General features: G+C 43.4%; 1 protein-coding gene across 1 annotated transcript in view; it reads left to right on the top strand.

Moving 5' to 3' along the window:
• Positions 1 to 8,956: 8,956 nt before the first annotated feature.
• Positions 8,957 to 17,757, top strand: part of Abca1 (ATP binding cassette subfamily A member 1) — a 126,129-nt gene continuing 117,328 nt past the window's right edge. Inside the window, exon 1 of the mRNA XM_021159924.2 lies at positions 8,957 to 9,186. The gene's annotated coding sequence lies outside the window, so the exon portion shown is untranslated. The remainder of the gene's footprint in view (positions 9,187 to 17,757) is intronic.

Genomic DNA, 17,757 nt, shown 5'->3' with positions numbered 1-17,757 from the left:
AATTACTGTGACTCTGGAGTTACTGTATTTTTTTGACACACTGGTCATTTCTCAGAACACCAGATGATAAATTCTCTGCAGAACAATGATTAGCATATCGCATGGTTTCCCCAGTCACTGCAAATGCTCTCACTGTGTTACACTGAGGGGGCACTCAGGGATGCTTTGGCTTCCCAGCTGCCCACAGGGTTTCCTGAGTATTGCCTCTCCACCTTCATTCCACCCCCACCTCCCCACCCCACCATTCCCCCACCCCTCCCCAACCCCCATACAGCACAATGCTGTTCTTCATCTTGCATCTTTTGTTTGTCTTCAGGGTTCAGGCTAATAAACAAAGTGACTTAGATCAAACTTTGAGCTCTTACAGGTTTGGATGTGTTCTTTGTTCTCATTTTTAGTCCCCAAAAAAGATGTTTGTTTCTGGCTCTCTTGACACCTCTCTACTGATTTTATTAGACCTTTGATGCTGGTGAAGGTGAAGATTTTTGAAGATCTGCCTTTTGCGGCTTTATGACTCAAGTTGGGTTCAGTACCAAGCATAAGCCTGTGCCTCTAAAACTCAAGCTGGCATCACTGAAACGCAGGGCTCTGTGGAATCTCCAAGGAAAGAAGAGAACCTGATTATTAATGCAGTAATCAAAATTAACTTGTAAAGTAGGATTCTCAGCTAGATTTAACTCTACCAAAATTTAGGTTAAGTCACTACCTACCATACTCACAAGCTCCCAGGATGTTCTCAGAGTGGAAAATATTCTGCTGACCGCCATCTTGCTACCACTTCCTACTCTACTCCCTAAAGGCTTCTAGTCTAAGGGACTACCCATCAGGAAGTCTGTATAGGTCCAGTATGTGGGTATGTGGCTCACTATTCACTGCCTTAGAGACCCTTTGGGAATGTAGAAAGAACATCTCCATCAAGAGAGCTCTTGTTGGCTCCAGCCCTTGTTGATTGTACTATCAGATTTTCTACCTTTTCGACAGAAATGATACAGACTTTTGGGTGACATTCCCATTTGTGTTGACTATTTCAAATAAAATTTCAACACCCTTCAGCCCAAACCCTGTGCTAAAGAAGCTGGATGTAGTTAGGGGACCTTTAGTGTTCAAGTGCTGACTGGAACTAAACTGTTGTACCATCAGGAGGCATAACAAAGGGGTTCTGCCGTCAGGGTCAGTATGGCATTCGTTCCTAAGAGTGACAGGGTATGTGGGGTTTGGTGGGGCCAGTCTTTAGCCATATTGCTTTGTAAAAGCTATAAGACAACGAGTCACTAAAAATATGGTCAACCGCCTAACCTCTCTAGATCTCTAGCTCCCCAAAGCTTTATACAGGCAGTGTTGACAGTGTGTGTGTGTGTGTGTGTGTGTGTGTGTGTGCATCTCAAAGAGAAATGCTAACAGATAAGTATGTGAGTGACTAACAAAATTATAACAATCACACTTCATACTGATTCATTTCATTATAAGTAGCATTAAAAATCCATACATAGAAATATTAGAAAGAGCCACATTTAATACATCTTTATGAATATTGAGGAATACTACATTGTATTTTAAGATGGTAATAATGTTAAAGGAGCTTTGTGGAACCATTTTTTGAACAACATGAATTCCAAGTGGTCCCAACAATTTACATGACCAACTCATAAATATCCAGAGTGGATGAGTAAGATATAGTCTACGAATATGAGGGGAAAAAATCAGAAGACCAGATTAAGGAAAGAAAAGCTTAAATATACTGGGCTTTCTTTTAAAAAATAATTTATTTACTCATTTGCTTAATGTGTGTTGGTGTTTTGCCTGCATGTATGTCTGTGTAAGGGGTGTTGGGCCCCCTGGAGTTACAGACAGTTGTGAGCTGCTGTGTAGGTTCTAGGAATTGAACCTGACTGCTCTGAGCAGTCACTACTCTCAACCCTGGAGTCATCTCTCTCGTCCCTGGGATTTTCATTTGGCTGATAGAGGTCTAGGATTAGGTCAACATTTCTCTATACTTAGACAACCCATAAACCCAGCCACTGAAGATGCCTAGCTGCCTTAACTATCCTTGTCGTTTCAGATTCCCCTGCTCTTTGTCAGTGCTTATAACATACATGCTTATAAAATATGCTAGGACAACTGTTTTTATGTGGCAAGTTGCAGGTTTTTTTTTTTTTTTTATGCAGTTGTAAACGCTCTCTTCCCACAACATACTGACAAACGGCTTTTCATGGTGTTTTTTCCTAACTAAAAATTTTACACACTTATTCCAGAAAAACTGAAAACTACAGATATGTGTGAAAATATTACCCAGTCTTACCACCCACAGAAAACTGCTGGTAATGTCTAGGTAGGGATTTTTATAGTGTTTTCTATGCAAATATATTCAATGAAAAAACCTATAAATATATTAAAAATTTTCTAAATATGAATCACATATGCATAGAACGATAGCTTTGTCTTTTCAACTAACATTTACCACGCACGATTCCCTGTTTGAATGTGTAGAAGCCAGAGGAGAATGTTGGGTGTCTTGCTCCATCACTCTCTACCTTTTTATTTTTTTGAGATTTGCCTCACCCACCCTCCACTCTCTACCCACCCCTAACCCTGGCCACTCCTAGCTTTTTATGTGGGTGCTGGGAAGTACACTCAGATTCTCATGATTGAGCAGCTAGTACTTGTCCCATCTATCCAGCCCCTTCATTGGACTTTTTATGTTTTTTTATGACAAATTTTTTTCCCGTAAATTAGTGGGTTTGAGTCCTCGATGGTAGATGGATGATGATCACCTTGCATTGCAGGCTCATGTATCACGGCATTATCATACCACTTTCCCCTTTCCTCTGACCTACTTTTCTTAGACATCTTAAGTCTAGACTCCTCCATTTTGCTTTCTTTTCTCATTTAGACACCATGTCAAGGCTGTCTAGCCCCAACATTAAACAGACCTCTTGCTGAGTGGAGGTGGGTGAGGGAACCAGCCAAATGTTGCTCATGTGAGATCAGCATTAGCTGATCTCCGAGGCAGGACCAGAAGAGTGGAGTACATTGCCTTCTGATACGAAGTCTGGACCAGCTGAAAACAAGACTCGGATTTTACTGGGCAGCCCAACTCTTCAGAACCATGGCCCCAGAGGGAGAAATGGGAGGGAGCACAGTGCAGTTGGATATTTGGTCCTTAAATATTGTGAATATTACGTCCAAACAGCTGTTGAGAGTCCATGTAGGGTCCACAAGGAAGCGTCCAAAATAACTGTGAGGACACCAAATGCCAGTCTTTGGAAGGAGTGGTCCCCAGGGTCCACAAAGACAAAGGGGAAAGAGACTTGTTTCTTTAGAAGCTAGAAGATGGGATCTGGACACTTGTAGGATTTATCTTTTAGTAACTGTGTGTGTGTGTGTGTGTGTGTGTGTGTGTGTGTTACAGAGAAGGACAGCCCTTGGCAAAGGCATAAAACCACCCCCTATTCCCTAGATCACTGCCAGGAATGTGGATTCCTCAGTGTCAGGAAAGGACTCTGAATAGGGAAAGATGTAGACCCATAGCTTCTGCTGTAATAAAGGTTAGGCTTCCTTTAATCCCCAATTGTTTTCTTCACACATAAGGCTGCTTATGCGTAAGTGCCATTTGTGAATCTATTGGGGAGCATGTTGGTAGAATTGAGTTTGGAGTAAATTTTATTTATCATTTGGATATTTTAAAGGTCTCCTCCTCCTTATCTACTCTTAATGCTGCATCTGATAACCTCGTTTGTATTCCAGAGTAACGGTGTCGGTGTCATAGGACAGCTGAGGTGAAGATGATAGAAGGGTTTTAAAACCCAGGGAAGCAGATGATCCAGTCTGTGAGACAGCAGCAGGCAGCTGTAAGAGCAGAAGGAGAAGATGAAGCAGTAGAAGATGGAGCAGGAGAGGATGGAGCAGAAGAGGATGGAGCAGGAGAGGATAGAGCAGGAAGCAGGAGATCATCAGCTGTTATGGGCTCAAAACAAACAAACAAACAAAAAAAACCAACAACAGCAAAAACAAAAAAACCAAATGCTTCCTAGGTCTCCCTAAGGGACTTGGAGTGTAATTCTTTTGTTGTTTTTGTTTGTTTGCTTGGTTGGTTGGTTGGTTGGTTGGTTTTTGCAAGCTGAGGACATATGAAATCGTGCGTCTGGGGTGAGGTGGGGGTGCTGCACAGGGTGATTATTATCGCTGTGGGTGACTTAGTTACCTCCCTCTCCCGCTCCTCCTCAAGTGAACAATTTTCCTCTAGGGAGGATAAATAGGAAGAGGAAGGAGCAGCGTTTCAATACAGAAGACCACATTTCAGGCTTGAAATAGACAGTGGAGATGGAGAAGAACCAAACCTTTAAAAGGTTTGTAGGCGGCACCCCTGGCCTGGCCGTGATGTTCTTTCAAATGAGAAGAGAAAGATGAAGACAAAGATAAAAGTGTTAAGCAACACTGTGATTTCCCAGAGTAGATGACAGGGTGATGATGTTGTTAAGAAGGCAAAAAAGGAATATTTAAGGTGAAGATGATAAATTTGGGGTTCTCATTTTTGAGAGAGAATGTCTTCCTAACTTCGTGCTGATAAATGTTAACAAGTGGCTTTCTTTCTTTCTTTCTTTCTTTCTTTCTTTCTTTCTTTCTTTCTTTCTTTCTTTTCTTCCTTTCTTTCCCTTCCTTCCTTCCTTTCTTTTCCTTCCTTCCTTCCTTCCTTCCTTCCTTCCTTCCTTCCTTCCTTCCTTCCTTCCTTTCTTTCTGATAGGATTTCTCTGTATAGGTAGCCCTGGCTGTCCTGGAACTCAACTTTGTAGACCAGGCTGACCTCGAACTCAGAAATCCTCCTGCTTCTGCCTCCCGAGGGCTGGGATCAAAGGCATGCACCACCACGCCCGGCTAACAAGTGGCTTTCTTAAGGAAAACAAAAGTAAGACAAAAACAAAGTCAAAGCTACAAATAAAAAAGGAAAATCAAGTGAGTGAACTCTGATTTATTATTTCTAATAATATAAATATAAATCTTCTTGTACTTCTTTTCTTTTTTTTCTTTTTTTTCCCCAGAGCTGAGGACCGAACTCAGGGCCTTGCGCTTGCTAGGCAAGTGCTCTACCACTGAGCTAAATCCCCAACCCCAAATATAAATCTTCTTAACACTGACAAGTTCAGATTAGCCCTATGGATGCCAATTGCTGAGTGTGTGTGTGTGTGTGTGTGTGAGAGAGAGAGAGAGAGAGAGAGAGAGAGAGAGAGAGAGAGAGAATTTGGGCAGAACAGCCTGGGCATTTAGTGGAGAGTTTAATGAAAAACAAGAAAGAGACAATTGAAACTTTCCTGTAATGTCCTGTAATGTTAAAGAAAGGGTAATTTGGAGGAGGCAGATTGGAACTGTCGCTTTAAGAAACAGTAGAACTCACTTTCTGCCTGATGCTCAGAGAATATATTTACTTACAAATTGGAATAACTGGTTGACCATAACAAAAACCTTCAAATATATGTTTCTCAAGGCCAGGATAGAAACAGTGTTGTACCTCGCTTGGGTATTAATACAATTTAAAATAGTACAGAAGGAATCACATTGGTCCACTCAAAAGAAATCACACTGCATTCAGAGTCTACATGGTTTAGAGCCTGTTCCACCTATAAAGGGTGGCACCTTGAATTTTCTCAGTTGATCACTGATAGCTTGAGGATTTTTTTCCCCCTGGGTACGGAATTAAGCTGATTAAAACTTGAACTGTAAGTCTTTTTATCTCTCTTCATTAAAGGTGATTTACCAATTAGAGGAGGGAGATGTGTGCCTGTATGTGCTCATGAGCATGTGCCTGTGCGTGTGCATGTGTGTGTGTGTGTACATGTGTGCATGCATGTATGTATGTGTGCCTGTGTGTGCGTGAATGTGTATGTGTGTGTATGTACATTTCAAAGCTAGCAATCAACATCAGGAGTCTTCAATTTCTCTTCACTTTATTTATTTACTTATTATTTACTTATTTATTGCGTCACAGTCTCTCACTGATGCTGCTAGACTGGCTGGCGAGCTGACTCCATTCAACTCCTATCTCCACCTCTCAGATGCTGGGATTGCTGGTATACCACACCTGGCTTTTCACCTGGGTTCTGGGGATGTGAACTCGGGCTCTCATGCTTGCATGGTAACTACTTTATCGGTTGAGATCTCTCTCTAGTCTTCTTTTTGAACTTTTGAGTTATATCTCATTCTCTAATGTTCTAAGCAGTAGGTTTTCTTATGCTTTGGTTGTGAGCCTAACCTTTAACAGCTGAGCCATCTCTCCAGCTGCTAGTAGGTTTTCTCAATCACTACAAATTTATTTTGAAAAATCATTTTTTTTTAGAAAATTTTCATTGACTTTCTGTAGTGTCCTATTTTTTTTTCAGCTGCAGGGGGCCAAATAGTAGGTATCTCAGGCAAGAAACACGTGTAGTGAATATCTTTTGTTTAAAAAAACCCAAAAACTTCTCTATTTTAAGGAAGGTGTTTGTAGACTGTCTCCTAGATATGTATTAAAACTATCCTCTAAACACTGACTTTCAGGTAATCTTGATTTAAAAGCCTTCATGGGATGATAAAATTGAGCTTCTTGTATCTCTATGACCTCTCTAGCAAGGTCAGTAGAGCCACAGCTGCCTGAAGGTCAACTCCATAATTAGAAGATCCCAGGGTCAGCTCAGAATAGAACCTCAAGCAACCCAGGGTATGTTTATGGAATCCACTACTTCAGAGCAACAGTAACAAAGATAGGCCTTTCCACTTAGGTAGAAAGGGCTTCCTAGGACAAGGTTGGGGGTTTGGGGGAAGGTGTTATACATCAGAAGACATGGAAGGGAAAGCTCTCTGGAGCATGCTCAGGAACAAACTAACCAGGGGTACTCAAAGGATGGAGAAATTCCTGCTTTGAAACTTCTTTCTTTCTTAAGTGTGATATCATCTAAGTTCTAACTGTTGAAATCCAGTAGTTGTGTCATAAGATGCTGTCCTGATGGCAGGTCATGCTACTTGGTGTCAACAGGTGTAACCTGGATGAAGCATTTGGCCTCTGTAGGTGTTGAAGGGTAGAGATTTACAACATGCATACACATACTCCCAACACTGCAGTGTATTTGTGCATTTATTGCAGTGAGAGTTGAGTAGGGGCAGATTCCTAACCCTACAGGGCTTCCTAGTTAAACACTGCAAGTTGGATTTCAGGGTCATTGCCTTCATATCGTGAGGATTCCAGGATGCTCTGCCCGGGGCTTCTTTCTTCCCACCTTTTCTTCTTTCTCTGCTTCCTAACTACCTGATCTGGGTAGCACTTACATGTCACCTACGCTCTTTTAGAGAAACCCAAGAAGTTAGCTTTTATTTTTAGGGTAAAAAAAGAGAGAGATTTATTTATGTACATGAGAGTTTTGCTTATGTGCACATGTGTGCACCACATACACACCTGGTGCTTATGGAGGCCAGAAGACCGTGTCAGCTCTCCTGTAACTGGAGTTACAGATGGTTGTAAAGCAACAAGTGGATTCTGGGAACAGAATCTAGTAGGAGTACTCTTGGGAACCAACTCCTTCAAAGTACAAAAAGTTTGTGTGTGTGTGCGTGTGTGTGTTTTAGGTGCTAGGAGATATGGGGGAAATGAGGGAAGCTGCATAAAGACTTAATCTCCTAAAATCATGCAAAGAACGATCCTTTCCCCTTAGGCGTTTTCCTTTGTACACAGATGGTCACACACGTTATTTGAAATTCTTTGCCAGTGCTGGACTTTTAAAAGTCTGGCATAGGAAATGGTTTATAGGGTATGGATGTCACTAGAGATTGGCACTGATGTTCAGTCAGTAGGATTCTGGTGTTGGCACTCTTCTTCCGAGGACTTCAAAAGTTCCAACGAAATTCATTTTCAGAAAACTCAGAGGCAGAGAGAACATTCTCTCTTAAGAGACAGGAAGCAAAGGCCAAGGATGTAGCTCTCAGCTGGCTGAATGCTTGCCTGCTATGCAAGAGGCTGGGTTCCTTCTCTCCGCACTGTACAAATGTGGGTGTGGTACTCTGTTCCTGTAATTTTAGGCCTTGGGAGGCAAGAGGATCAGGAATTCAAGGTTATTGAGTTTATGAACAGACTACATGAGACTCTGTCTCAATTAAAGCAAATAAAATAGAGGCAGAAAAAGTTCATCTAACTTTGGTCGTTTGACATCATCAAAACCCACTCTTGTGACCACAGCTGCCCCTTGTGGCTTACAGGTACCTATTACTAGTGGAGTGTGTGTGTGTGTGTGTGTGTGTGTGTATAGAAGGTGCAGACTAGGTCTCTGGAAGGTAGAGATCTTCTTTTCAAAATCAACGTAAAGGTTTGAGGCAGACACCAAAATAGGCTGATATTCACTCTGTCCATTCTACATCCCTTCCCCCATCTAGGACTTTTAAAGGAAGAAAAGGAAGAGACCGAAAATGGTTGGCATCTGGGGGTGGGGGTGGGGGGAGTTTTCCTTCCCAAGTTGGGGGCTGAGCAAACTAACAAAAGGAGAGGGGGAGAGAGGGAGTAAGGGAGAGCAGGAGGGAGAGAGGAAGAGGGCATACACACACAAACAAAACAAACAAAACTCAAAAAAGCAACACCCACAAAACCCCAAACAATTGCAGAAAGAAGAGTTTAGAGGAAGAGCTTTTCCCTTGTCCTCCTCTGCCGGGAATGTGGAGTCCCTGGCTCAGCTCAAGCCCGGAGTTTCCCGTTTCCCCGGAGGCTAGCAGGTCAGGGCTAGGGCTACAGAAAGTGGACCCCACAAAGCTTGCACCATGCGCCCCCAGTGCCTGCTGCGGCGGCGCAGTGTCGCCGGTTTAAGGGGCGGGCCATGTCTCCACGTGCTTTCTGCTGAGTGACTGAACTACATAAACAGAGGCCGGGAAGGGGGCGGGGGAAAGAGGGAGAGAACAGCGTTTGACCGGTAGTAACCCCGGCGCTCGGCACAGCCGAATCTATAAAAGGAACTAGTCGCGGCAAAAACCAGTAATTCCGAGGGCGAGCGAGCGGGCCGGGACCGGCAGAACCCACTTCTCTCCGCGGCGCAGCGCAAAGCTGGGCAGGGGGCGCCGCGGGACCCGCGCAGCCACAGCCGGCTTGCTCCGTGTTTCCCCCCACTTTTTTCTCCCCCTTTCTGGAAGGGTTTGTGCAGGGGTAGGGAAAACAGACTCAGACAGCAAAGTGGAAAACAGGTAAGAGGTTCTTCAGTGACTTGGGCATTTTGTTTCGGGGCCAAGGAAGCGTTGGGAAGCTCTCCGTTTTGGGGACACTGGGGGGACTCGAACTCCCATGTACCTTACTTCTGGGGATGCAAATAGTACAGCGGAAGCATAAATAGGGAAAGAATGTTCTGGGACGGGTCCTGTCGACCCTGGGACTCAGAACTGCGGCACTCGGGTCTCCCGGAATCTGAGACCAGCGAGAGCATCCCCGGCGTCGGAGACTCGCCTCTTGGGCGCAGTGTGAGCCAAGGTTCCCGGACGACCTGGGGTACAGCCAGTGGGGTAGGGAGATGAGAATCCTCTACAAAGAGTCTCCTTTTGTCTGGCGCGGGGTAGGCCGTCGCCCACAAGTGTCACATCTGAGTCCTCACTCCATTATTTAACTGGTTTGTGTTGGCCTCTGACTTGGAGGTTCTCTTCCCGGGGCTGGGACGGCATGTCCTTGTTTCCAAAGAACTCTAGTAGGAAGTGGCCTAAACGGGATCTTTTATGTTACTGCTGCTTGAGTTCTCTGGGCTTTGTTCGACTCCGGGGTCCTGCCCACAGGCTTTCTGCGCTCTGGAGGGCTGCAGTCCCTGGCGCAAAGTGGGAGACCACTTTTGTTCCTTCTAAAGACAGAAAACTTAAGAGAGTCTGCAGAAACCCGAAACTAGGGTGCCCAATTCACCCTCACCCCCTGGTCCATCTTAACTGCTTTTTGCCAGTCGTCCCTTGGGGAGACTTCGGGCCGAGCACCGATTGAGAAGCTGGGGCTAGGTTGTGCAGCCGAATGACCGCAAGTAACCCCATCGGGCAGCACAGAACTCGCAGCTCTGGGTGCTGGGCCGGGCTCCGCCGCCAGGGGGTGGGGGCTGGGCCGCCTTCGGGTGGCCCCTGGAGACTGGCCCGCAGCGCCTCCTGGCCGGGTAGCCTAGGTATGGCCCGGTGCTGAGTGAGAGTCTTTAGACCTTTTGCTTCACTGTGAATCTGGTCAAAACTGGTGTTTCCAAACTGGGAGGAAACCCGAGGCCAAGAAAGCCAGTCTATGTTTTCTTGTTGTTGTTGTTTTTTTCTTTTTTGTTTGTTTGTTTCCTGACTCCCAGACCGTTGCTCAATGAGGCACAGTTCTTGGGGATGTTGGCTGATGACAGCCTTGTGGATAGGTGCCTGTTTTGTTTTCTGCACTTACCTCTGGAAAGGAGAGAAATACTTATTAAACTGTTTCCCTTTTTTTTTTTTTTTTGACTTTGTGTGTTTATTTGTTTGGGAGAACTAAGTGTCACTAGAAATAATTAGTTTGTTCCAAAACAAAACAAGAATTTACTTCGACATCCCTCCAAGGAAGTGGGCAGAATAAATGTACAATAAAGGACAGATAAACAAAAGGAACACTTCTGGCTTAAGATGTAGGTCAGTGGTAGATTCTACCTTGTACAAGACCTTGGGTTCTAGCACCACCAACCACAGAAGTGAAGCAAAACAGAACAGCACAAACCTTCCTTGAAGAGAATTGGTTACACCACTTTCTTTCTGTGGCTCAACCCTCACCTCCCACAGCACACACCTGACACATGCCTGCAGGCTCGAAAGCACACCCTTACCTCTTAGTCATTATTCGGAACCCTGACCTAAGTATTGATACTCTACAAGACATAAATGCCAATTAAAAAGTTGTTTATCATCGCCACTTTTCTTTCAGCCCATTTTTAATATTCTAATGCACACATAAGGACAACGTATTGCTGTTCCTATTGTTGAAAAACACTTCCCCCACATCAAAGGAGGTATAGACAAGCATAGAGAATATTTGAGTGGATAGTATAGTAATATATAAAATAATAAGGATAAATTATAGTTTCTATTGTAAGCATGTCTTTTCCTCAGCGCTGTCACAAGTCATTAAAATAGGGCTTTTTTTTTTTTAAAGGTGTGATGCACAGAGTTGATTATTATCTATGTGATAACAGGTTGAATCTGAGGGTTGAGGGAAGGAAATTTTCAGCAACATAATGCTCATAGTACCATTTTGGAGCAAACATTGCTACCATAGAATAAGTCATGGGTGTCCTTGAGAAAGTCACTGGTGTTCTGGAGGGTCCACTGGTGGTGACTTGGGTGTTTGTGCTGGGTGTCTTCCCGAAGATGAGTATTTTAAATGCAGCCCCCTAAAGTATTTGTTGGCACCGAAAGGCAGGCCTGTTATGGCCCTTGGATGCATCTTGATTTGGAATGTGTGCGTGGTTTAGGGGAGACCGTGAATTAGTTGGAAAGGGTGACTGAGGCTGATTGGTTTTCTACCTCTCTTCATGGAAACCCCAATGCAAACACTATTAAAAAAAAATGAATGATACTTAGCAATTCAGCTATGTGCTACCTTACCTATGTGGAGGGGAGCTGGGACATTTAGTATTTTTTTTCTTTAAGCATTGTTTTTCCTCTCCTAAATCAGTGTGCTTATGTGGGCTGCATATGTAGTGACTGAAAATAGATGTTTGCTTTTTTAAAAAAATATTATTTTTAGTTTCTAAGATAGTTAATGGACACTTCTTTAAACTCTTAAATTAGGAACTTCCAGGAGTTTTAGAAAATACATATGTGTATAGCTTTGGCAGTTCTTAAAACATTCAAGTATAAATATATTTTTATATATGGTCTAGATGTTAAATAAATAATGAAATTATAATGTAACTATGGTCAATTATTCTGGCATTAAATTTTAAAAGATCAGTCGTAATACTTGTTTGATTTACTTGCATTGGGAGAACGCCCGCTTTAAAAATATTGGAGACAGCCTTTACACACGGAAGAGAAAGCACCTGGAATACCAATTATAGACCTGTTTGTGTCTTAATAGATGCTTGCCTGGTGCTGTTCCCAGTGCTACTCAGACGCTGAGTTTATCTTCAAGCCAAACTTGTTTATTGTAGCGGGAGGCTATCTAGTCCTTGGCTCTCCATTTTCCAAGAGGCTGATTTGAGATTTGAATTCACTTCCCAAAGTCTCTAACTGTCCAGATTAAGTGAGACACTGGTACAATTTCAGATGCCGTGAAAGGGAGTTTGCCGTGTATTCATTTGCTGTCATTCTTACTGGAAACTTATGATCTGTATCATATTCCCATATTTGCTCTGGGGTAGTCGGTCAAATTCTCTTCTGGAAGAGACCTTGGTTGCAACTCGGTGCAAACAAACAAACAAAAACAACAACAAAACCCAGGCAGTAACATTTGCTCAGTTCTCATTTAAAAACAAAGCCAAAACTTGGTTTTAAATGAATGTGCTACTCTTGCCTCAGCTAATTAATTGTGAATAGTGTGGGACCTCAGGGCAGTTTGCTACAGATTGTGGGGCCAGGCGGCATAAAGTCCGAGTGAACGTCTCAGACATGAAATGGTTTCCGCAGGTGGGTCTTAAGCTACACCATACTCTGTCAAACACGAACGGCCCAAAAGCAGCTTGTCTAGGTTTATTGTTGACAGTGGGGAACATCACATTTGTGGGGTTTTTTTTTTGAAGATTTTTAGTTTATTATTATATGTAAGTACACTGTAGCTGTCTTCAGACAGCCCAGAAGAGGGAGTCAGATTTCATTACAGATGGTTGTGAACTACCCTGTAGTTACTGGGATTTGAACTCAGGACCTTTGGAAGAGTAGTTAGTGCTCTTAACCGCTGAGCCATCTCTCCAGCCCACATTTGTTTTCTAAAACAATGAGACTTTGCAAACTTGAAGACCTGGCAGAAAGAATGTTATCCTCCTCACAAGTCTCCTGCACCCCCAACTCCCTCCCATTCTGTACTTCCATGCAGAATATGATCTGAGCCCCGTGCTCATGTATGTCATGCACTTAGGTTTCAAAAGAGAGGTCTTTGACCCTTGCGCGTAATCTGTCTCTCTAATATGGAAATTGACGAATACCAGTCAGCTAAGGGGATAGATGCTGCTCGCTTCCTGTGTTTTAAAACTACTCCAACAAATAAGACGTTCTCAGCAAAGTGTTAGAGAATGATACGGCCACGGACGTCATTAATGAATCTTGGTGCGTGTTTAAGTGATTTCGGCTAGATGACTCAAGTAGGACGCACAGTCCTACTCACCCAGTTCCATTTCCCTTTTTGAGGCAGCTGCAGGGATTTGAGACAATAGTCTGTGATGCTCCATTTAAGTATTTTGAGTTGTTCATTAATATGCTCTTATGGATAAGCGTGAGATAACTCACTATGCGATTTAGAGGTTCAGACACGTTAAGAAGTACAGAAGCCTCTTCTGCGTTATTTCTGGCTTTCACAGTTTTTGGGTGTGTGTCTTAAAATCTAGAGTGTTTTTGTGTGTCCTTTCCAAACACTTGGGGCCACGCAGGAGTAAGGAATGGTACCAGTCTAGGTGTCTGTCGACCAGTGAATAGATGATAAAGGAAGCTCTTGTCCTCTCTGAGGAGCTACAAACCTACTAACTAGGCCAGGCTCTACTCCTGAAGGTCCCACTACCTCCTGATTACAACACCTTTAACACATGGGCCTTGAGAATACATTCAGGATCCCCAGTTTAGCAACGTTTCTCTTGCTGCCTCCTCCAGGGCGCTTTTCTTTGAAAGTGTTAGTGAAACTCACTCCCCTGCACTCCTGGTAGCATGTTGATACTGGTTCCCAGAGTGACTGCTGTTCACCCTTTCCATCCATCCATGTATGAGGAAGTGGATGAACTGTTTTTTATGTTGGGAGTAGGGGCTGTCCTACTGTTTCTTGTGCTGACTGGATTGTATTTATTTCTATGGCTTCTGGGTACATTAAGCCCTGGCAGGATTTTTTAAAAAAACATTATTAAACTTTTAATTATTAGACTTACTTATATCATGTTGATTCATTTATGCCTTGCATGTATGTCTGTATAACATGTACCTGCTTGGTCCCTGCAGAGGTCAGAAGAGGACCTTGGATTCTGTGGATTTGGAGTTTATGGATGGTTGTTACCAACTGTGCTGTCACTCCAGCCTCTTTTTGTTTTAAACAACATCTATTCTGGTCTCTTCATAATAAAGACCGTGCCTTTGTTTTGTGTCCCAAAGCCGTAAGATTTCTTGTCTAAATCCACTCCCTGAGCAGTCATTAATTGGAAATTAAATTCTTATTCTTTTGCTTCCTTGATCCTGGATGGCTTCTCTTCTTGCAGAATACAGAGTTATAATGCCCTTTAGAAGAGTAAAGAGAAATTGTGTACATTAAATAGACATGGAATTCTTAAATACTGGCCTGCTCTCATTTATTTGTTGTCTCTGTTGGCCCAGTTTGAATTGTAAGGGGCTTTTTCAACTGGAACTCTTCTTGCTCTCCCAAAGACAAAGTGTCCTTTAGCTTTAAGTTCAAACAAGAAGGAAAAATTTTTACAGAACTCCTGGATGCTAAGAAAGGGTCTGCGAGGTGATGTTTTCTTTATGCAAAAGTATAAAATTCTGATACTAATTCTGGTTGGTGTTAATTGTGATTCGCCGCAGGTGTATTTCTTTTTTATAAACTTGTGAATGACGGTGTTAGTTGTAGTGGGACCTTGAATTTAGAATACAGCCAGCCTTTGGTCGGCTTGTGTTTATTCAGTTATCAGTCTTATGGGGATTTGCAAATTTAACTGGAAAGGCTGCCATTTCCCCCCTTTGCAGTGCAGGCTACACTTCACGTGATCAGAGGGTGGGCGGCTCTCCCCTGCTGAGGAGAGAAGAGTGAGCAGAGCCTGCAGAGCCAAACAGGCCACTGTGTCTTCAAACAGAGCTCCATTTGGGGACACTGGCTCTCACCTGATGTAGCCACTTAGTACAGTGTTGCTTGGAGACTAGGGTGTGCAACTTTTTAAATGGCACCATAAAATCTATCTTTTTTTTTTTTTTAAATGAAGCTACCAAAGTTCCACCCAGTAGATGAGTCCACTTTCCCCTGAATACTTTTTCACTTGCTACTCTGAGCATTTGATTTGTGGAATCTCAATAGCAGAGTCACTCTTAAAGAAAGGAACACATAGAATTTTGATAACACTGAACTCATCGGACATGAATTTTCTTTTTGCACGATCCTCCCAAACCCCAAATAACGGTTTTCTTGTTGTCAATGCTAAAAAAATAAAAAGTGGACACACCCTTAAGTTTTTTGTTTTTCAGAACCAATTGTGGTCTTATTCCTCTTTATTCTCCTCCTCTAGTTAGGTAGCCAGCAAAGTGGCTTGTTTGTCTTTTTGTGGAGAAGGTGTCAGACTGGAGGGAAGGACTCGGGCCTCTGGGACTGATGGCAGCTGAATGACATTCTCATGTACCTGGTTAGTTGGCGCTTGCTGTGTTGCAGAACTGGCATGTTAGGGACACAGGGCATCTGCTTGGCCTGCTTCCGGAGCTTGCTGGTGAAAGGGCAGTCTGGAGAAGGGTCCTGATACCAGTCACCTGATCTCTAAGCTGGCCCTGGATAAGAGCTCCATTATGTAAAAATGAAGGCAGTAAAGCGTTGAGGTAGAAAAGCTGTGTGCAGATATTGAAAGGGTTCCTTAAGTCTTTGACTTGAACCTGTGGGCTTAGAGCGTTGGGCTCCTCAGCAGTGCTGACTGTTTTATAGTTTGGGATGAGTCCCCGGACCCCCCTGCCCCCCATCCTCTCCAGGGAAGATGTCCTTTTCAGCTGGTATGTTCACATGAGTTCTATTGTTTGCTTTTTAACACAGCTGGAAATGGGGCCTTGGCTTCAGGTCCTTTAAACAACTTACTCAGCAGGGTGCACTTGCTAAGCCAGCAACTGGGGAAGAGTTTAGGTAGATCGGAAAAAGGTGCAGGATGGAAGCCCAGACTTCTAAGATGATTGATTTAGAAGTTGAATGAAATGAGACAGAGGCAGCCTTAGGACCCAAGCGGAAAGCAGCCAGCCACGGGCTACAGAAAACAGCTGAATGACAGGACAATGTGGAGAGAGGAGAGACCCCAGAAGGGGATTTTATGGTAAACCCTTGGTATCCTGAAGGGCTTGCTACCAGAGATACCCAGGTAAGTTTCGCTTCTCTCAGTAGTCTGGGCTCTGGAGAGAGTGCCATGCTCTGGAAAGGCCATGGAAGGAAATGGTACTCTCTCTGTAGACCAATAGAGGAGAGAGATTCCGTTAATTGTCTGCTCACTCTCAGCCCCACCCTGGATGAAAGCTTCACTCCGTGAAGTGAAGTGGGTAGCACTCATTTCAATAACAGTGCAGCCAGTACTTCCCTTGTGGTTCCAGGAACTAGATAAATGTTTTATACGCACTCTTAGCCCTGTTTGATGCAGAGGATGCAGGGCGTCAGAATCTTTAGGGTTCCAGAGTCGGTGAATAGTCTCCGACTCCAACACCTTTTTCTGTGCTGTCCATACCTTAGCATCCTTCAGTGATGTGAGCCACATACGACGGTTGTTGCTAATAGGCCACTGGACCACAGCTCCCAAGATGTTCTTGGAAAGTTTTCTTAGAACAACAGGCAGTATTATCCAGTCAAGTTTGTCTGCAAATCAGGAATTGCAGGTAGCTTGCAGGTAGATCAGGGTAAAAGATGCTATGGGCCCCTGCCAAAGTACATCTTTACTCCAGCGTTTTGACCACAGTTGAAGACTTTTTACATTTCTCCCTTGTGACAAGTCAGTCATAAGGGTAGGTTGGTTCCTACAGTCTGAGAAGGTTCATTTCTTTGTGTGCTACATCCCCCTGACCAGGGAAAAAGCAAATGCTTGTATTATTTGCTAAATTCTTCCTTTGAAGTTTGCTCTGTGTTTGTTTAGTGGAAATCAGTGAGAGGTGAAGGGTGATCTTTTAACATTCTGTTAGAATTTTCCCCTAACTTTACTCTAGAGGGACAAGGATTTGGGTTCGGTACAGATCTGCTTTCAGAAAAGCCAGGCTTTTAAGCATTTTTAAAGAAGTCCAGAGGCCGTTTGTGTAGCCAATAGCAACTCTGGAACTCTGAGGGCGGTAAATAGGATCATTGACTGTCTAACTATCAGTGACTTGATGGGAGTAGCTTTTGACTTTCAGGATCTCTTGTAGAATAGAACTGTCAACAACAGGAGGAATTGCTTAACATGAGCAATTGCTTCTCAAAGGCTAGTTACAGATCGGCACAACATTCATGCGTTTCTCACGTCCGCTTTTGGTTTTCCTTTTTATTTTTTAATTTCGTAGCTCTTGTTTTGAAAATGAAGCTATGCACAAAGAATTTTGTCTTGGAAGTCGGCTACGTGTTCCAGGTTGGGGGAAAAATGCATGCAGCTGTTTATAATCTTGCTGTTATGAATAAGGATGTACGCTTGATGCATTTGGCGTTTTGAACCCTGCTGCCTTCCCAGTTCTAATTGTTGGGAACAATAGCATCCACAGTTTCTGTAGTTTTAGTTGGGTGGTTCTTAGCTCAGCCTCTTCTGAGACAGTGATGCTCTTCTGAAGTGACAGGATCAGTTCATTTGAGGTTGATTTTTGTCTTGAAGATCTCTTGCCCTCTTTGATGTTTACACATTTCAGCGTTAAGAAATGCAGTTTTAGCCGGGCGTGGTGGCGCACGCCTTTAATCCCAGCACT

The sequence above is a fragment of the Mus caroli genome, chromosome 4 (assembly GCF_900094665.2).
Source record: "Mus caroli chromosome 4, CAROLI_EIJ_v1.1, whole genome shotgun sequence".
Classification (NCBI taxonomy): domain Eukaryota; kingdom Metazoa; phylum Chordata; class Mammalia; order Rodentia; family Muridae; genus Mus; species Mus caroli.
Note: the sequence above shows the minus strand (reverse complement) of the source record. Positions and strands in the feature narration are given on the sequence as shown.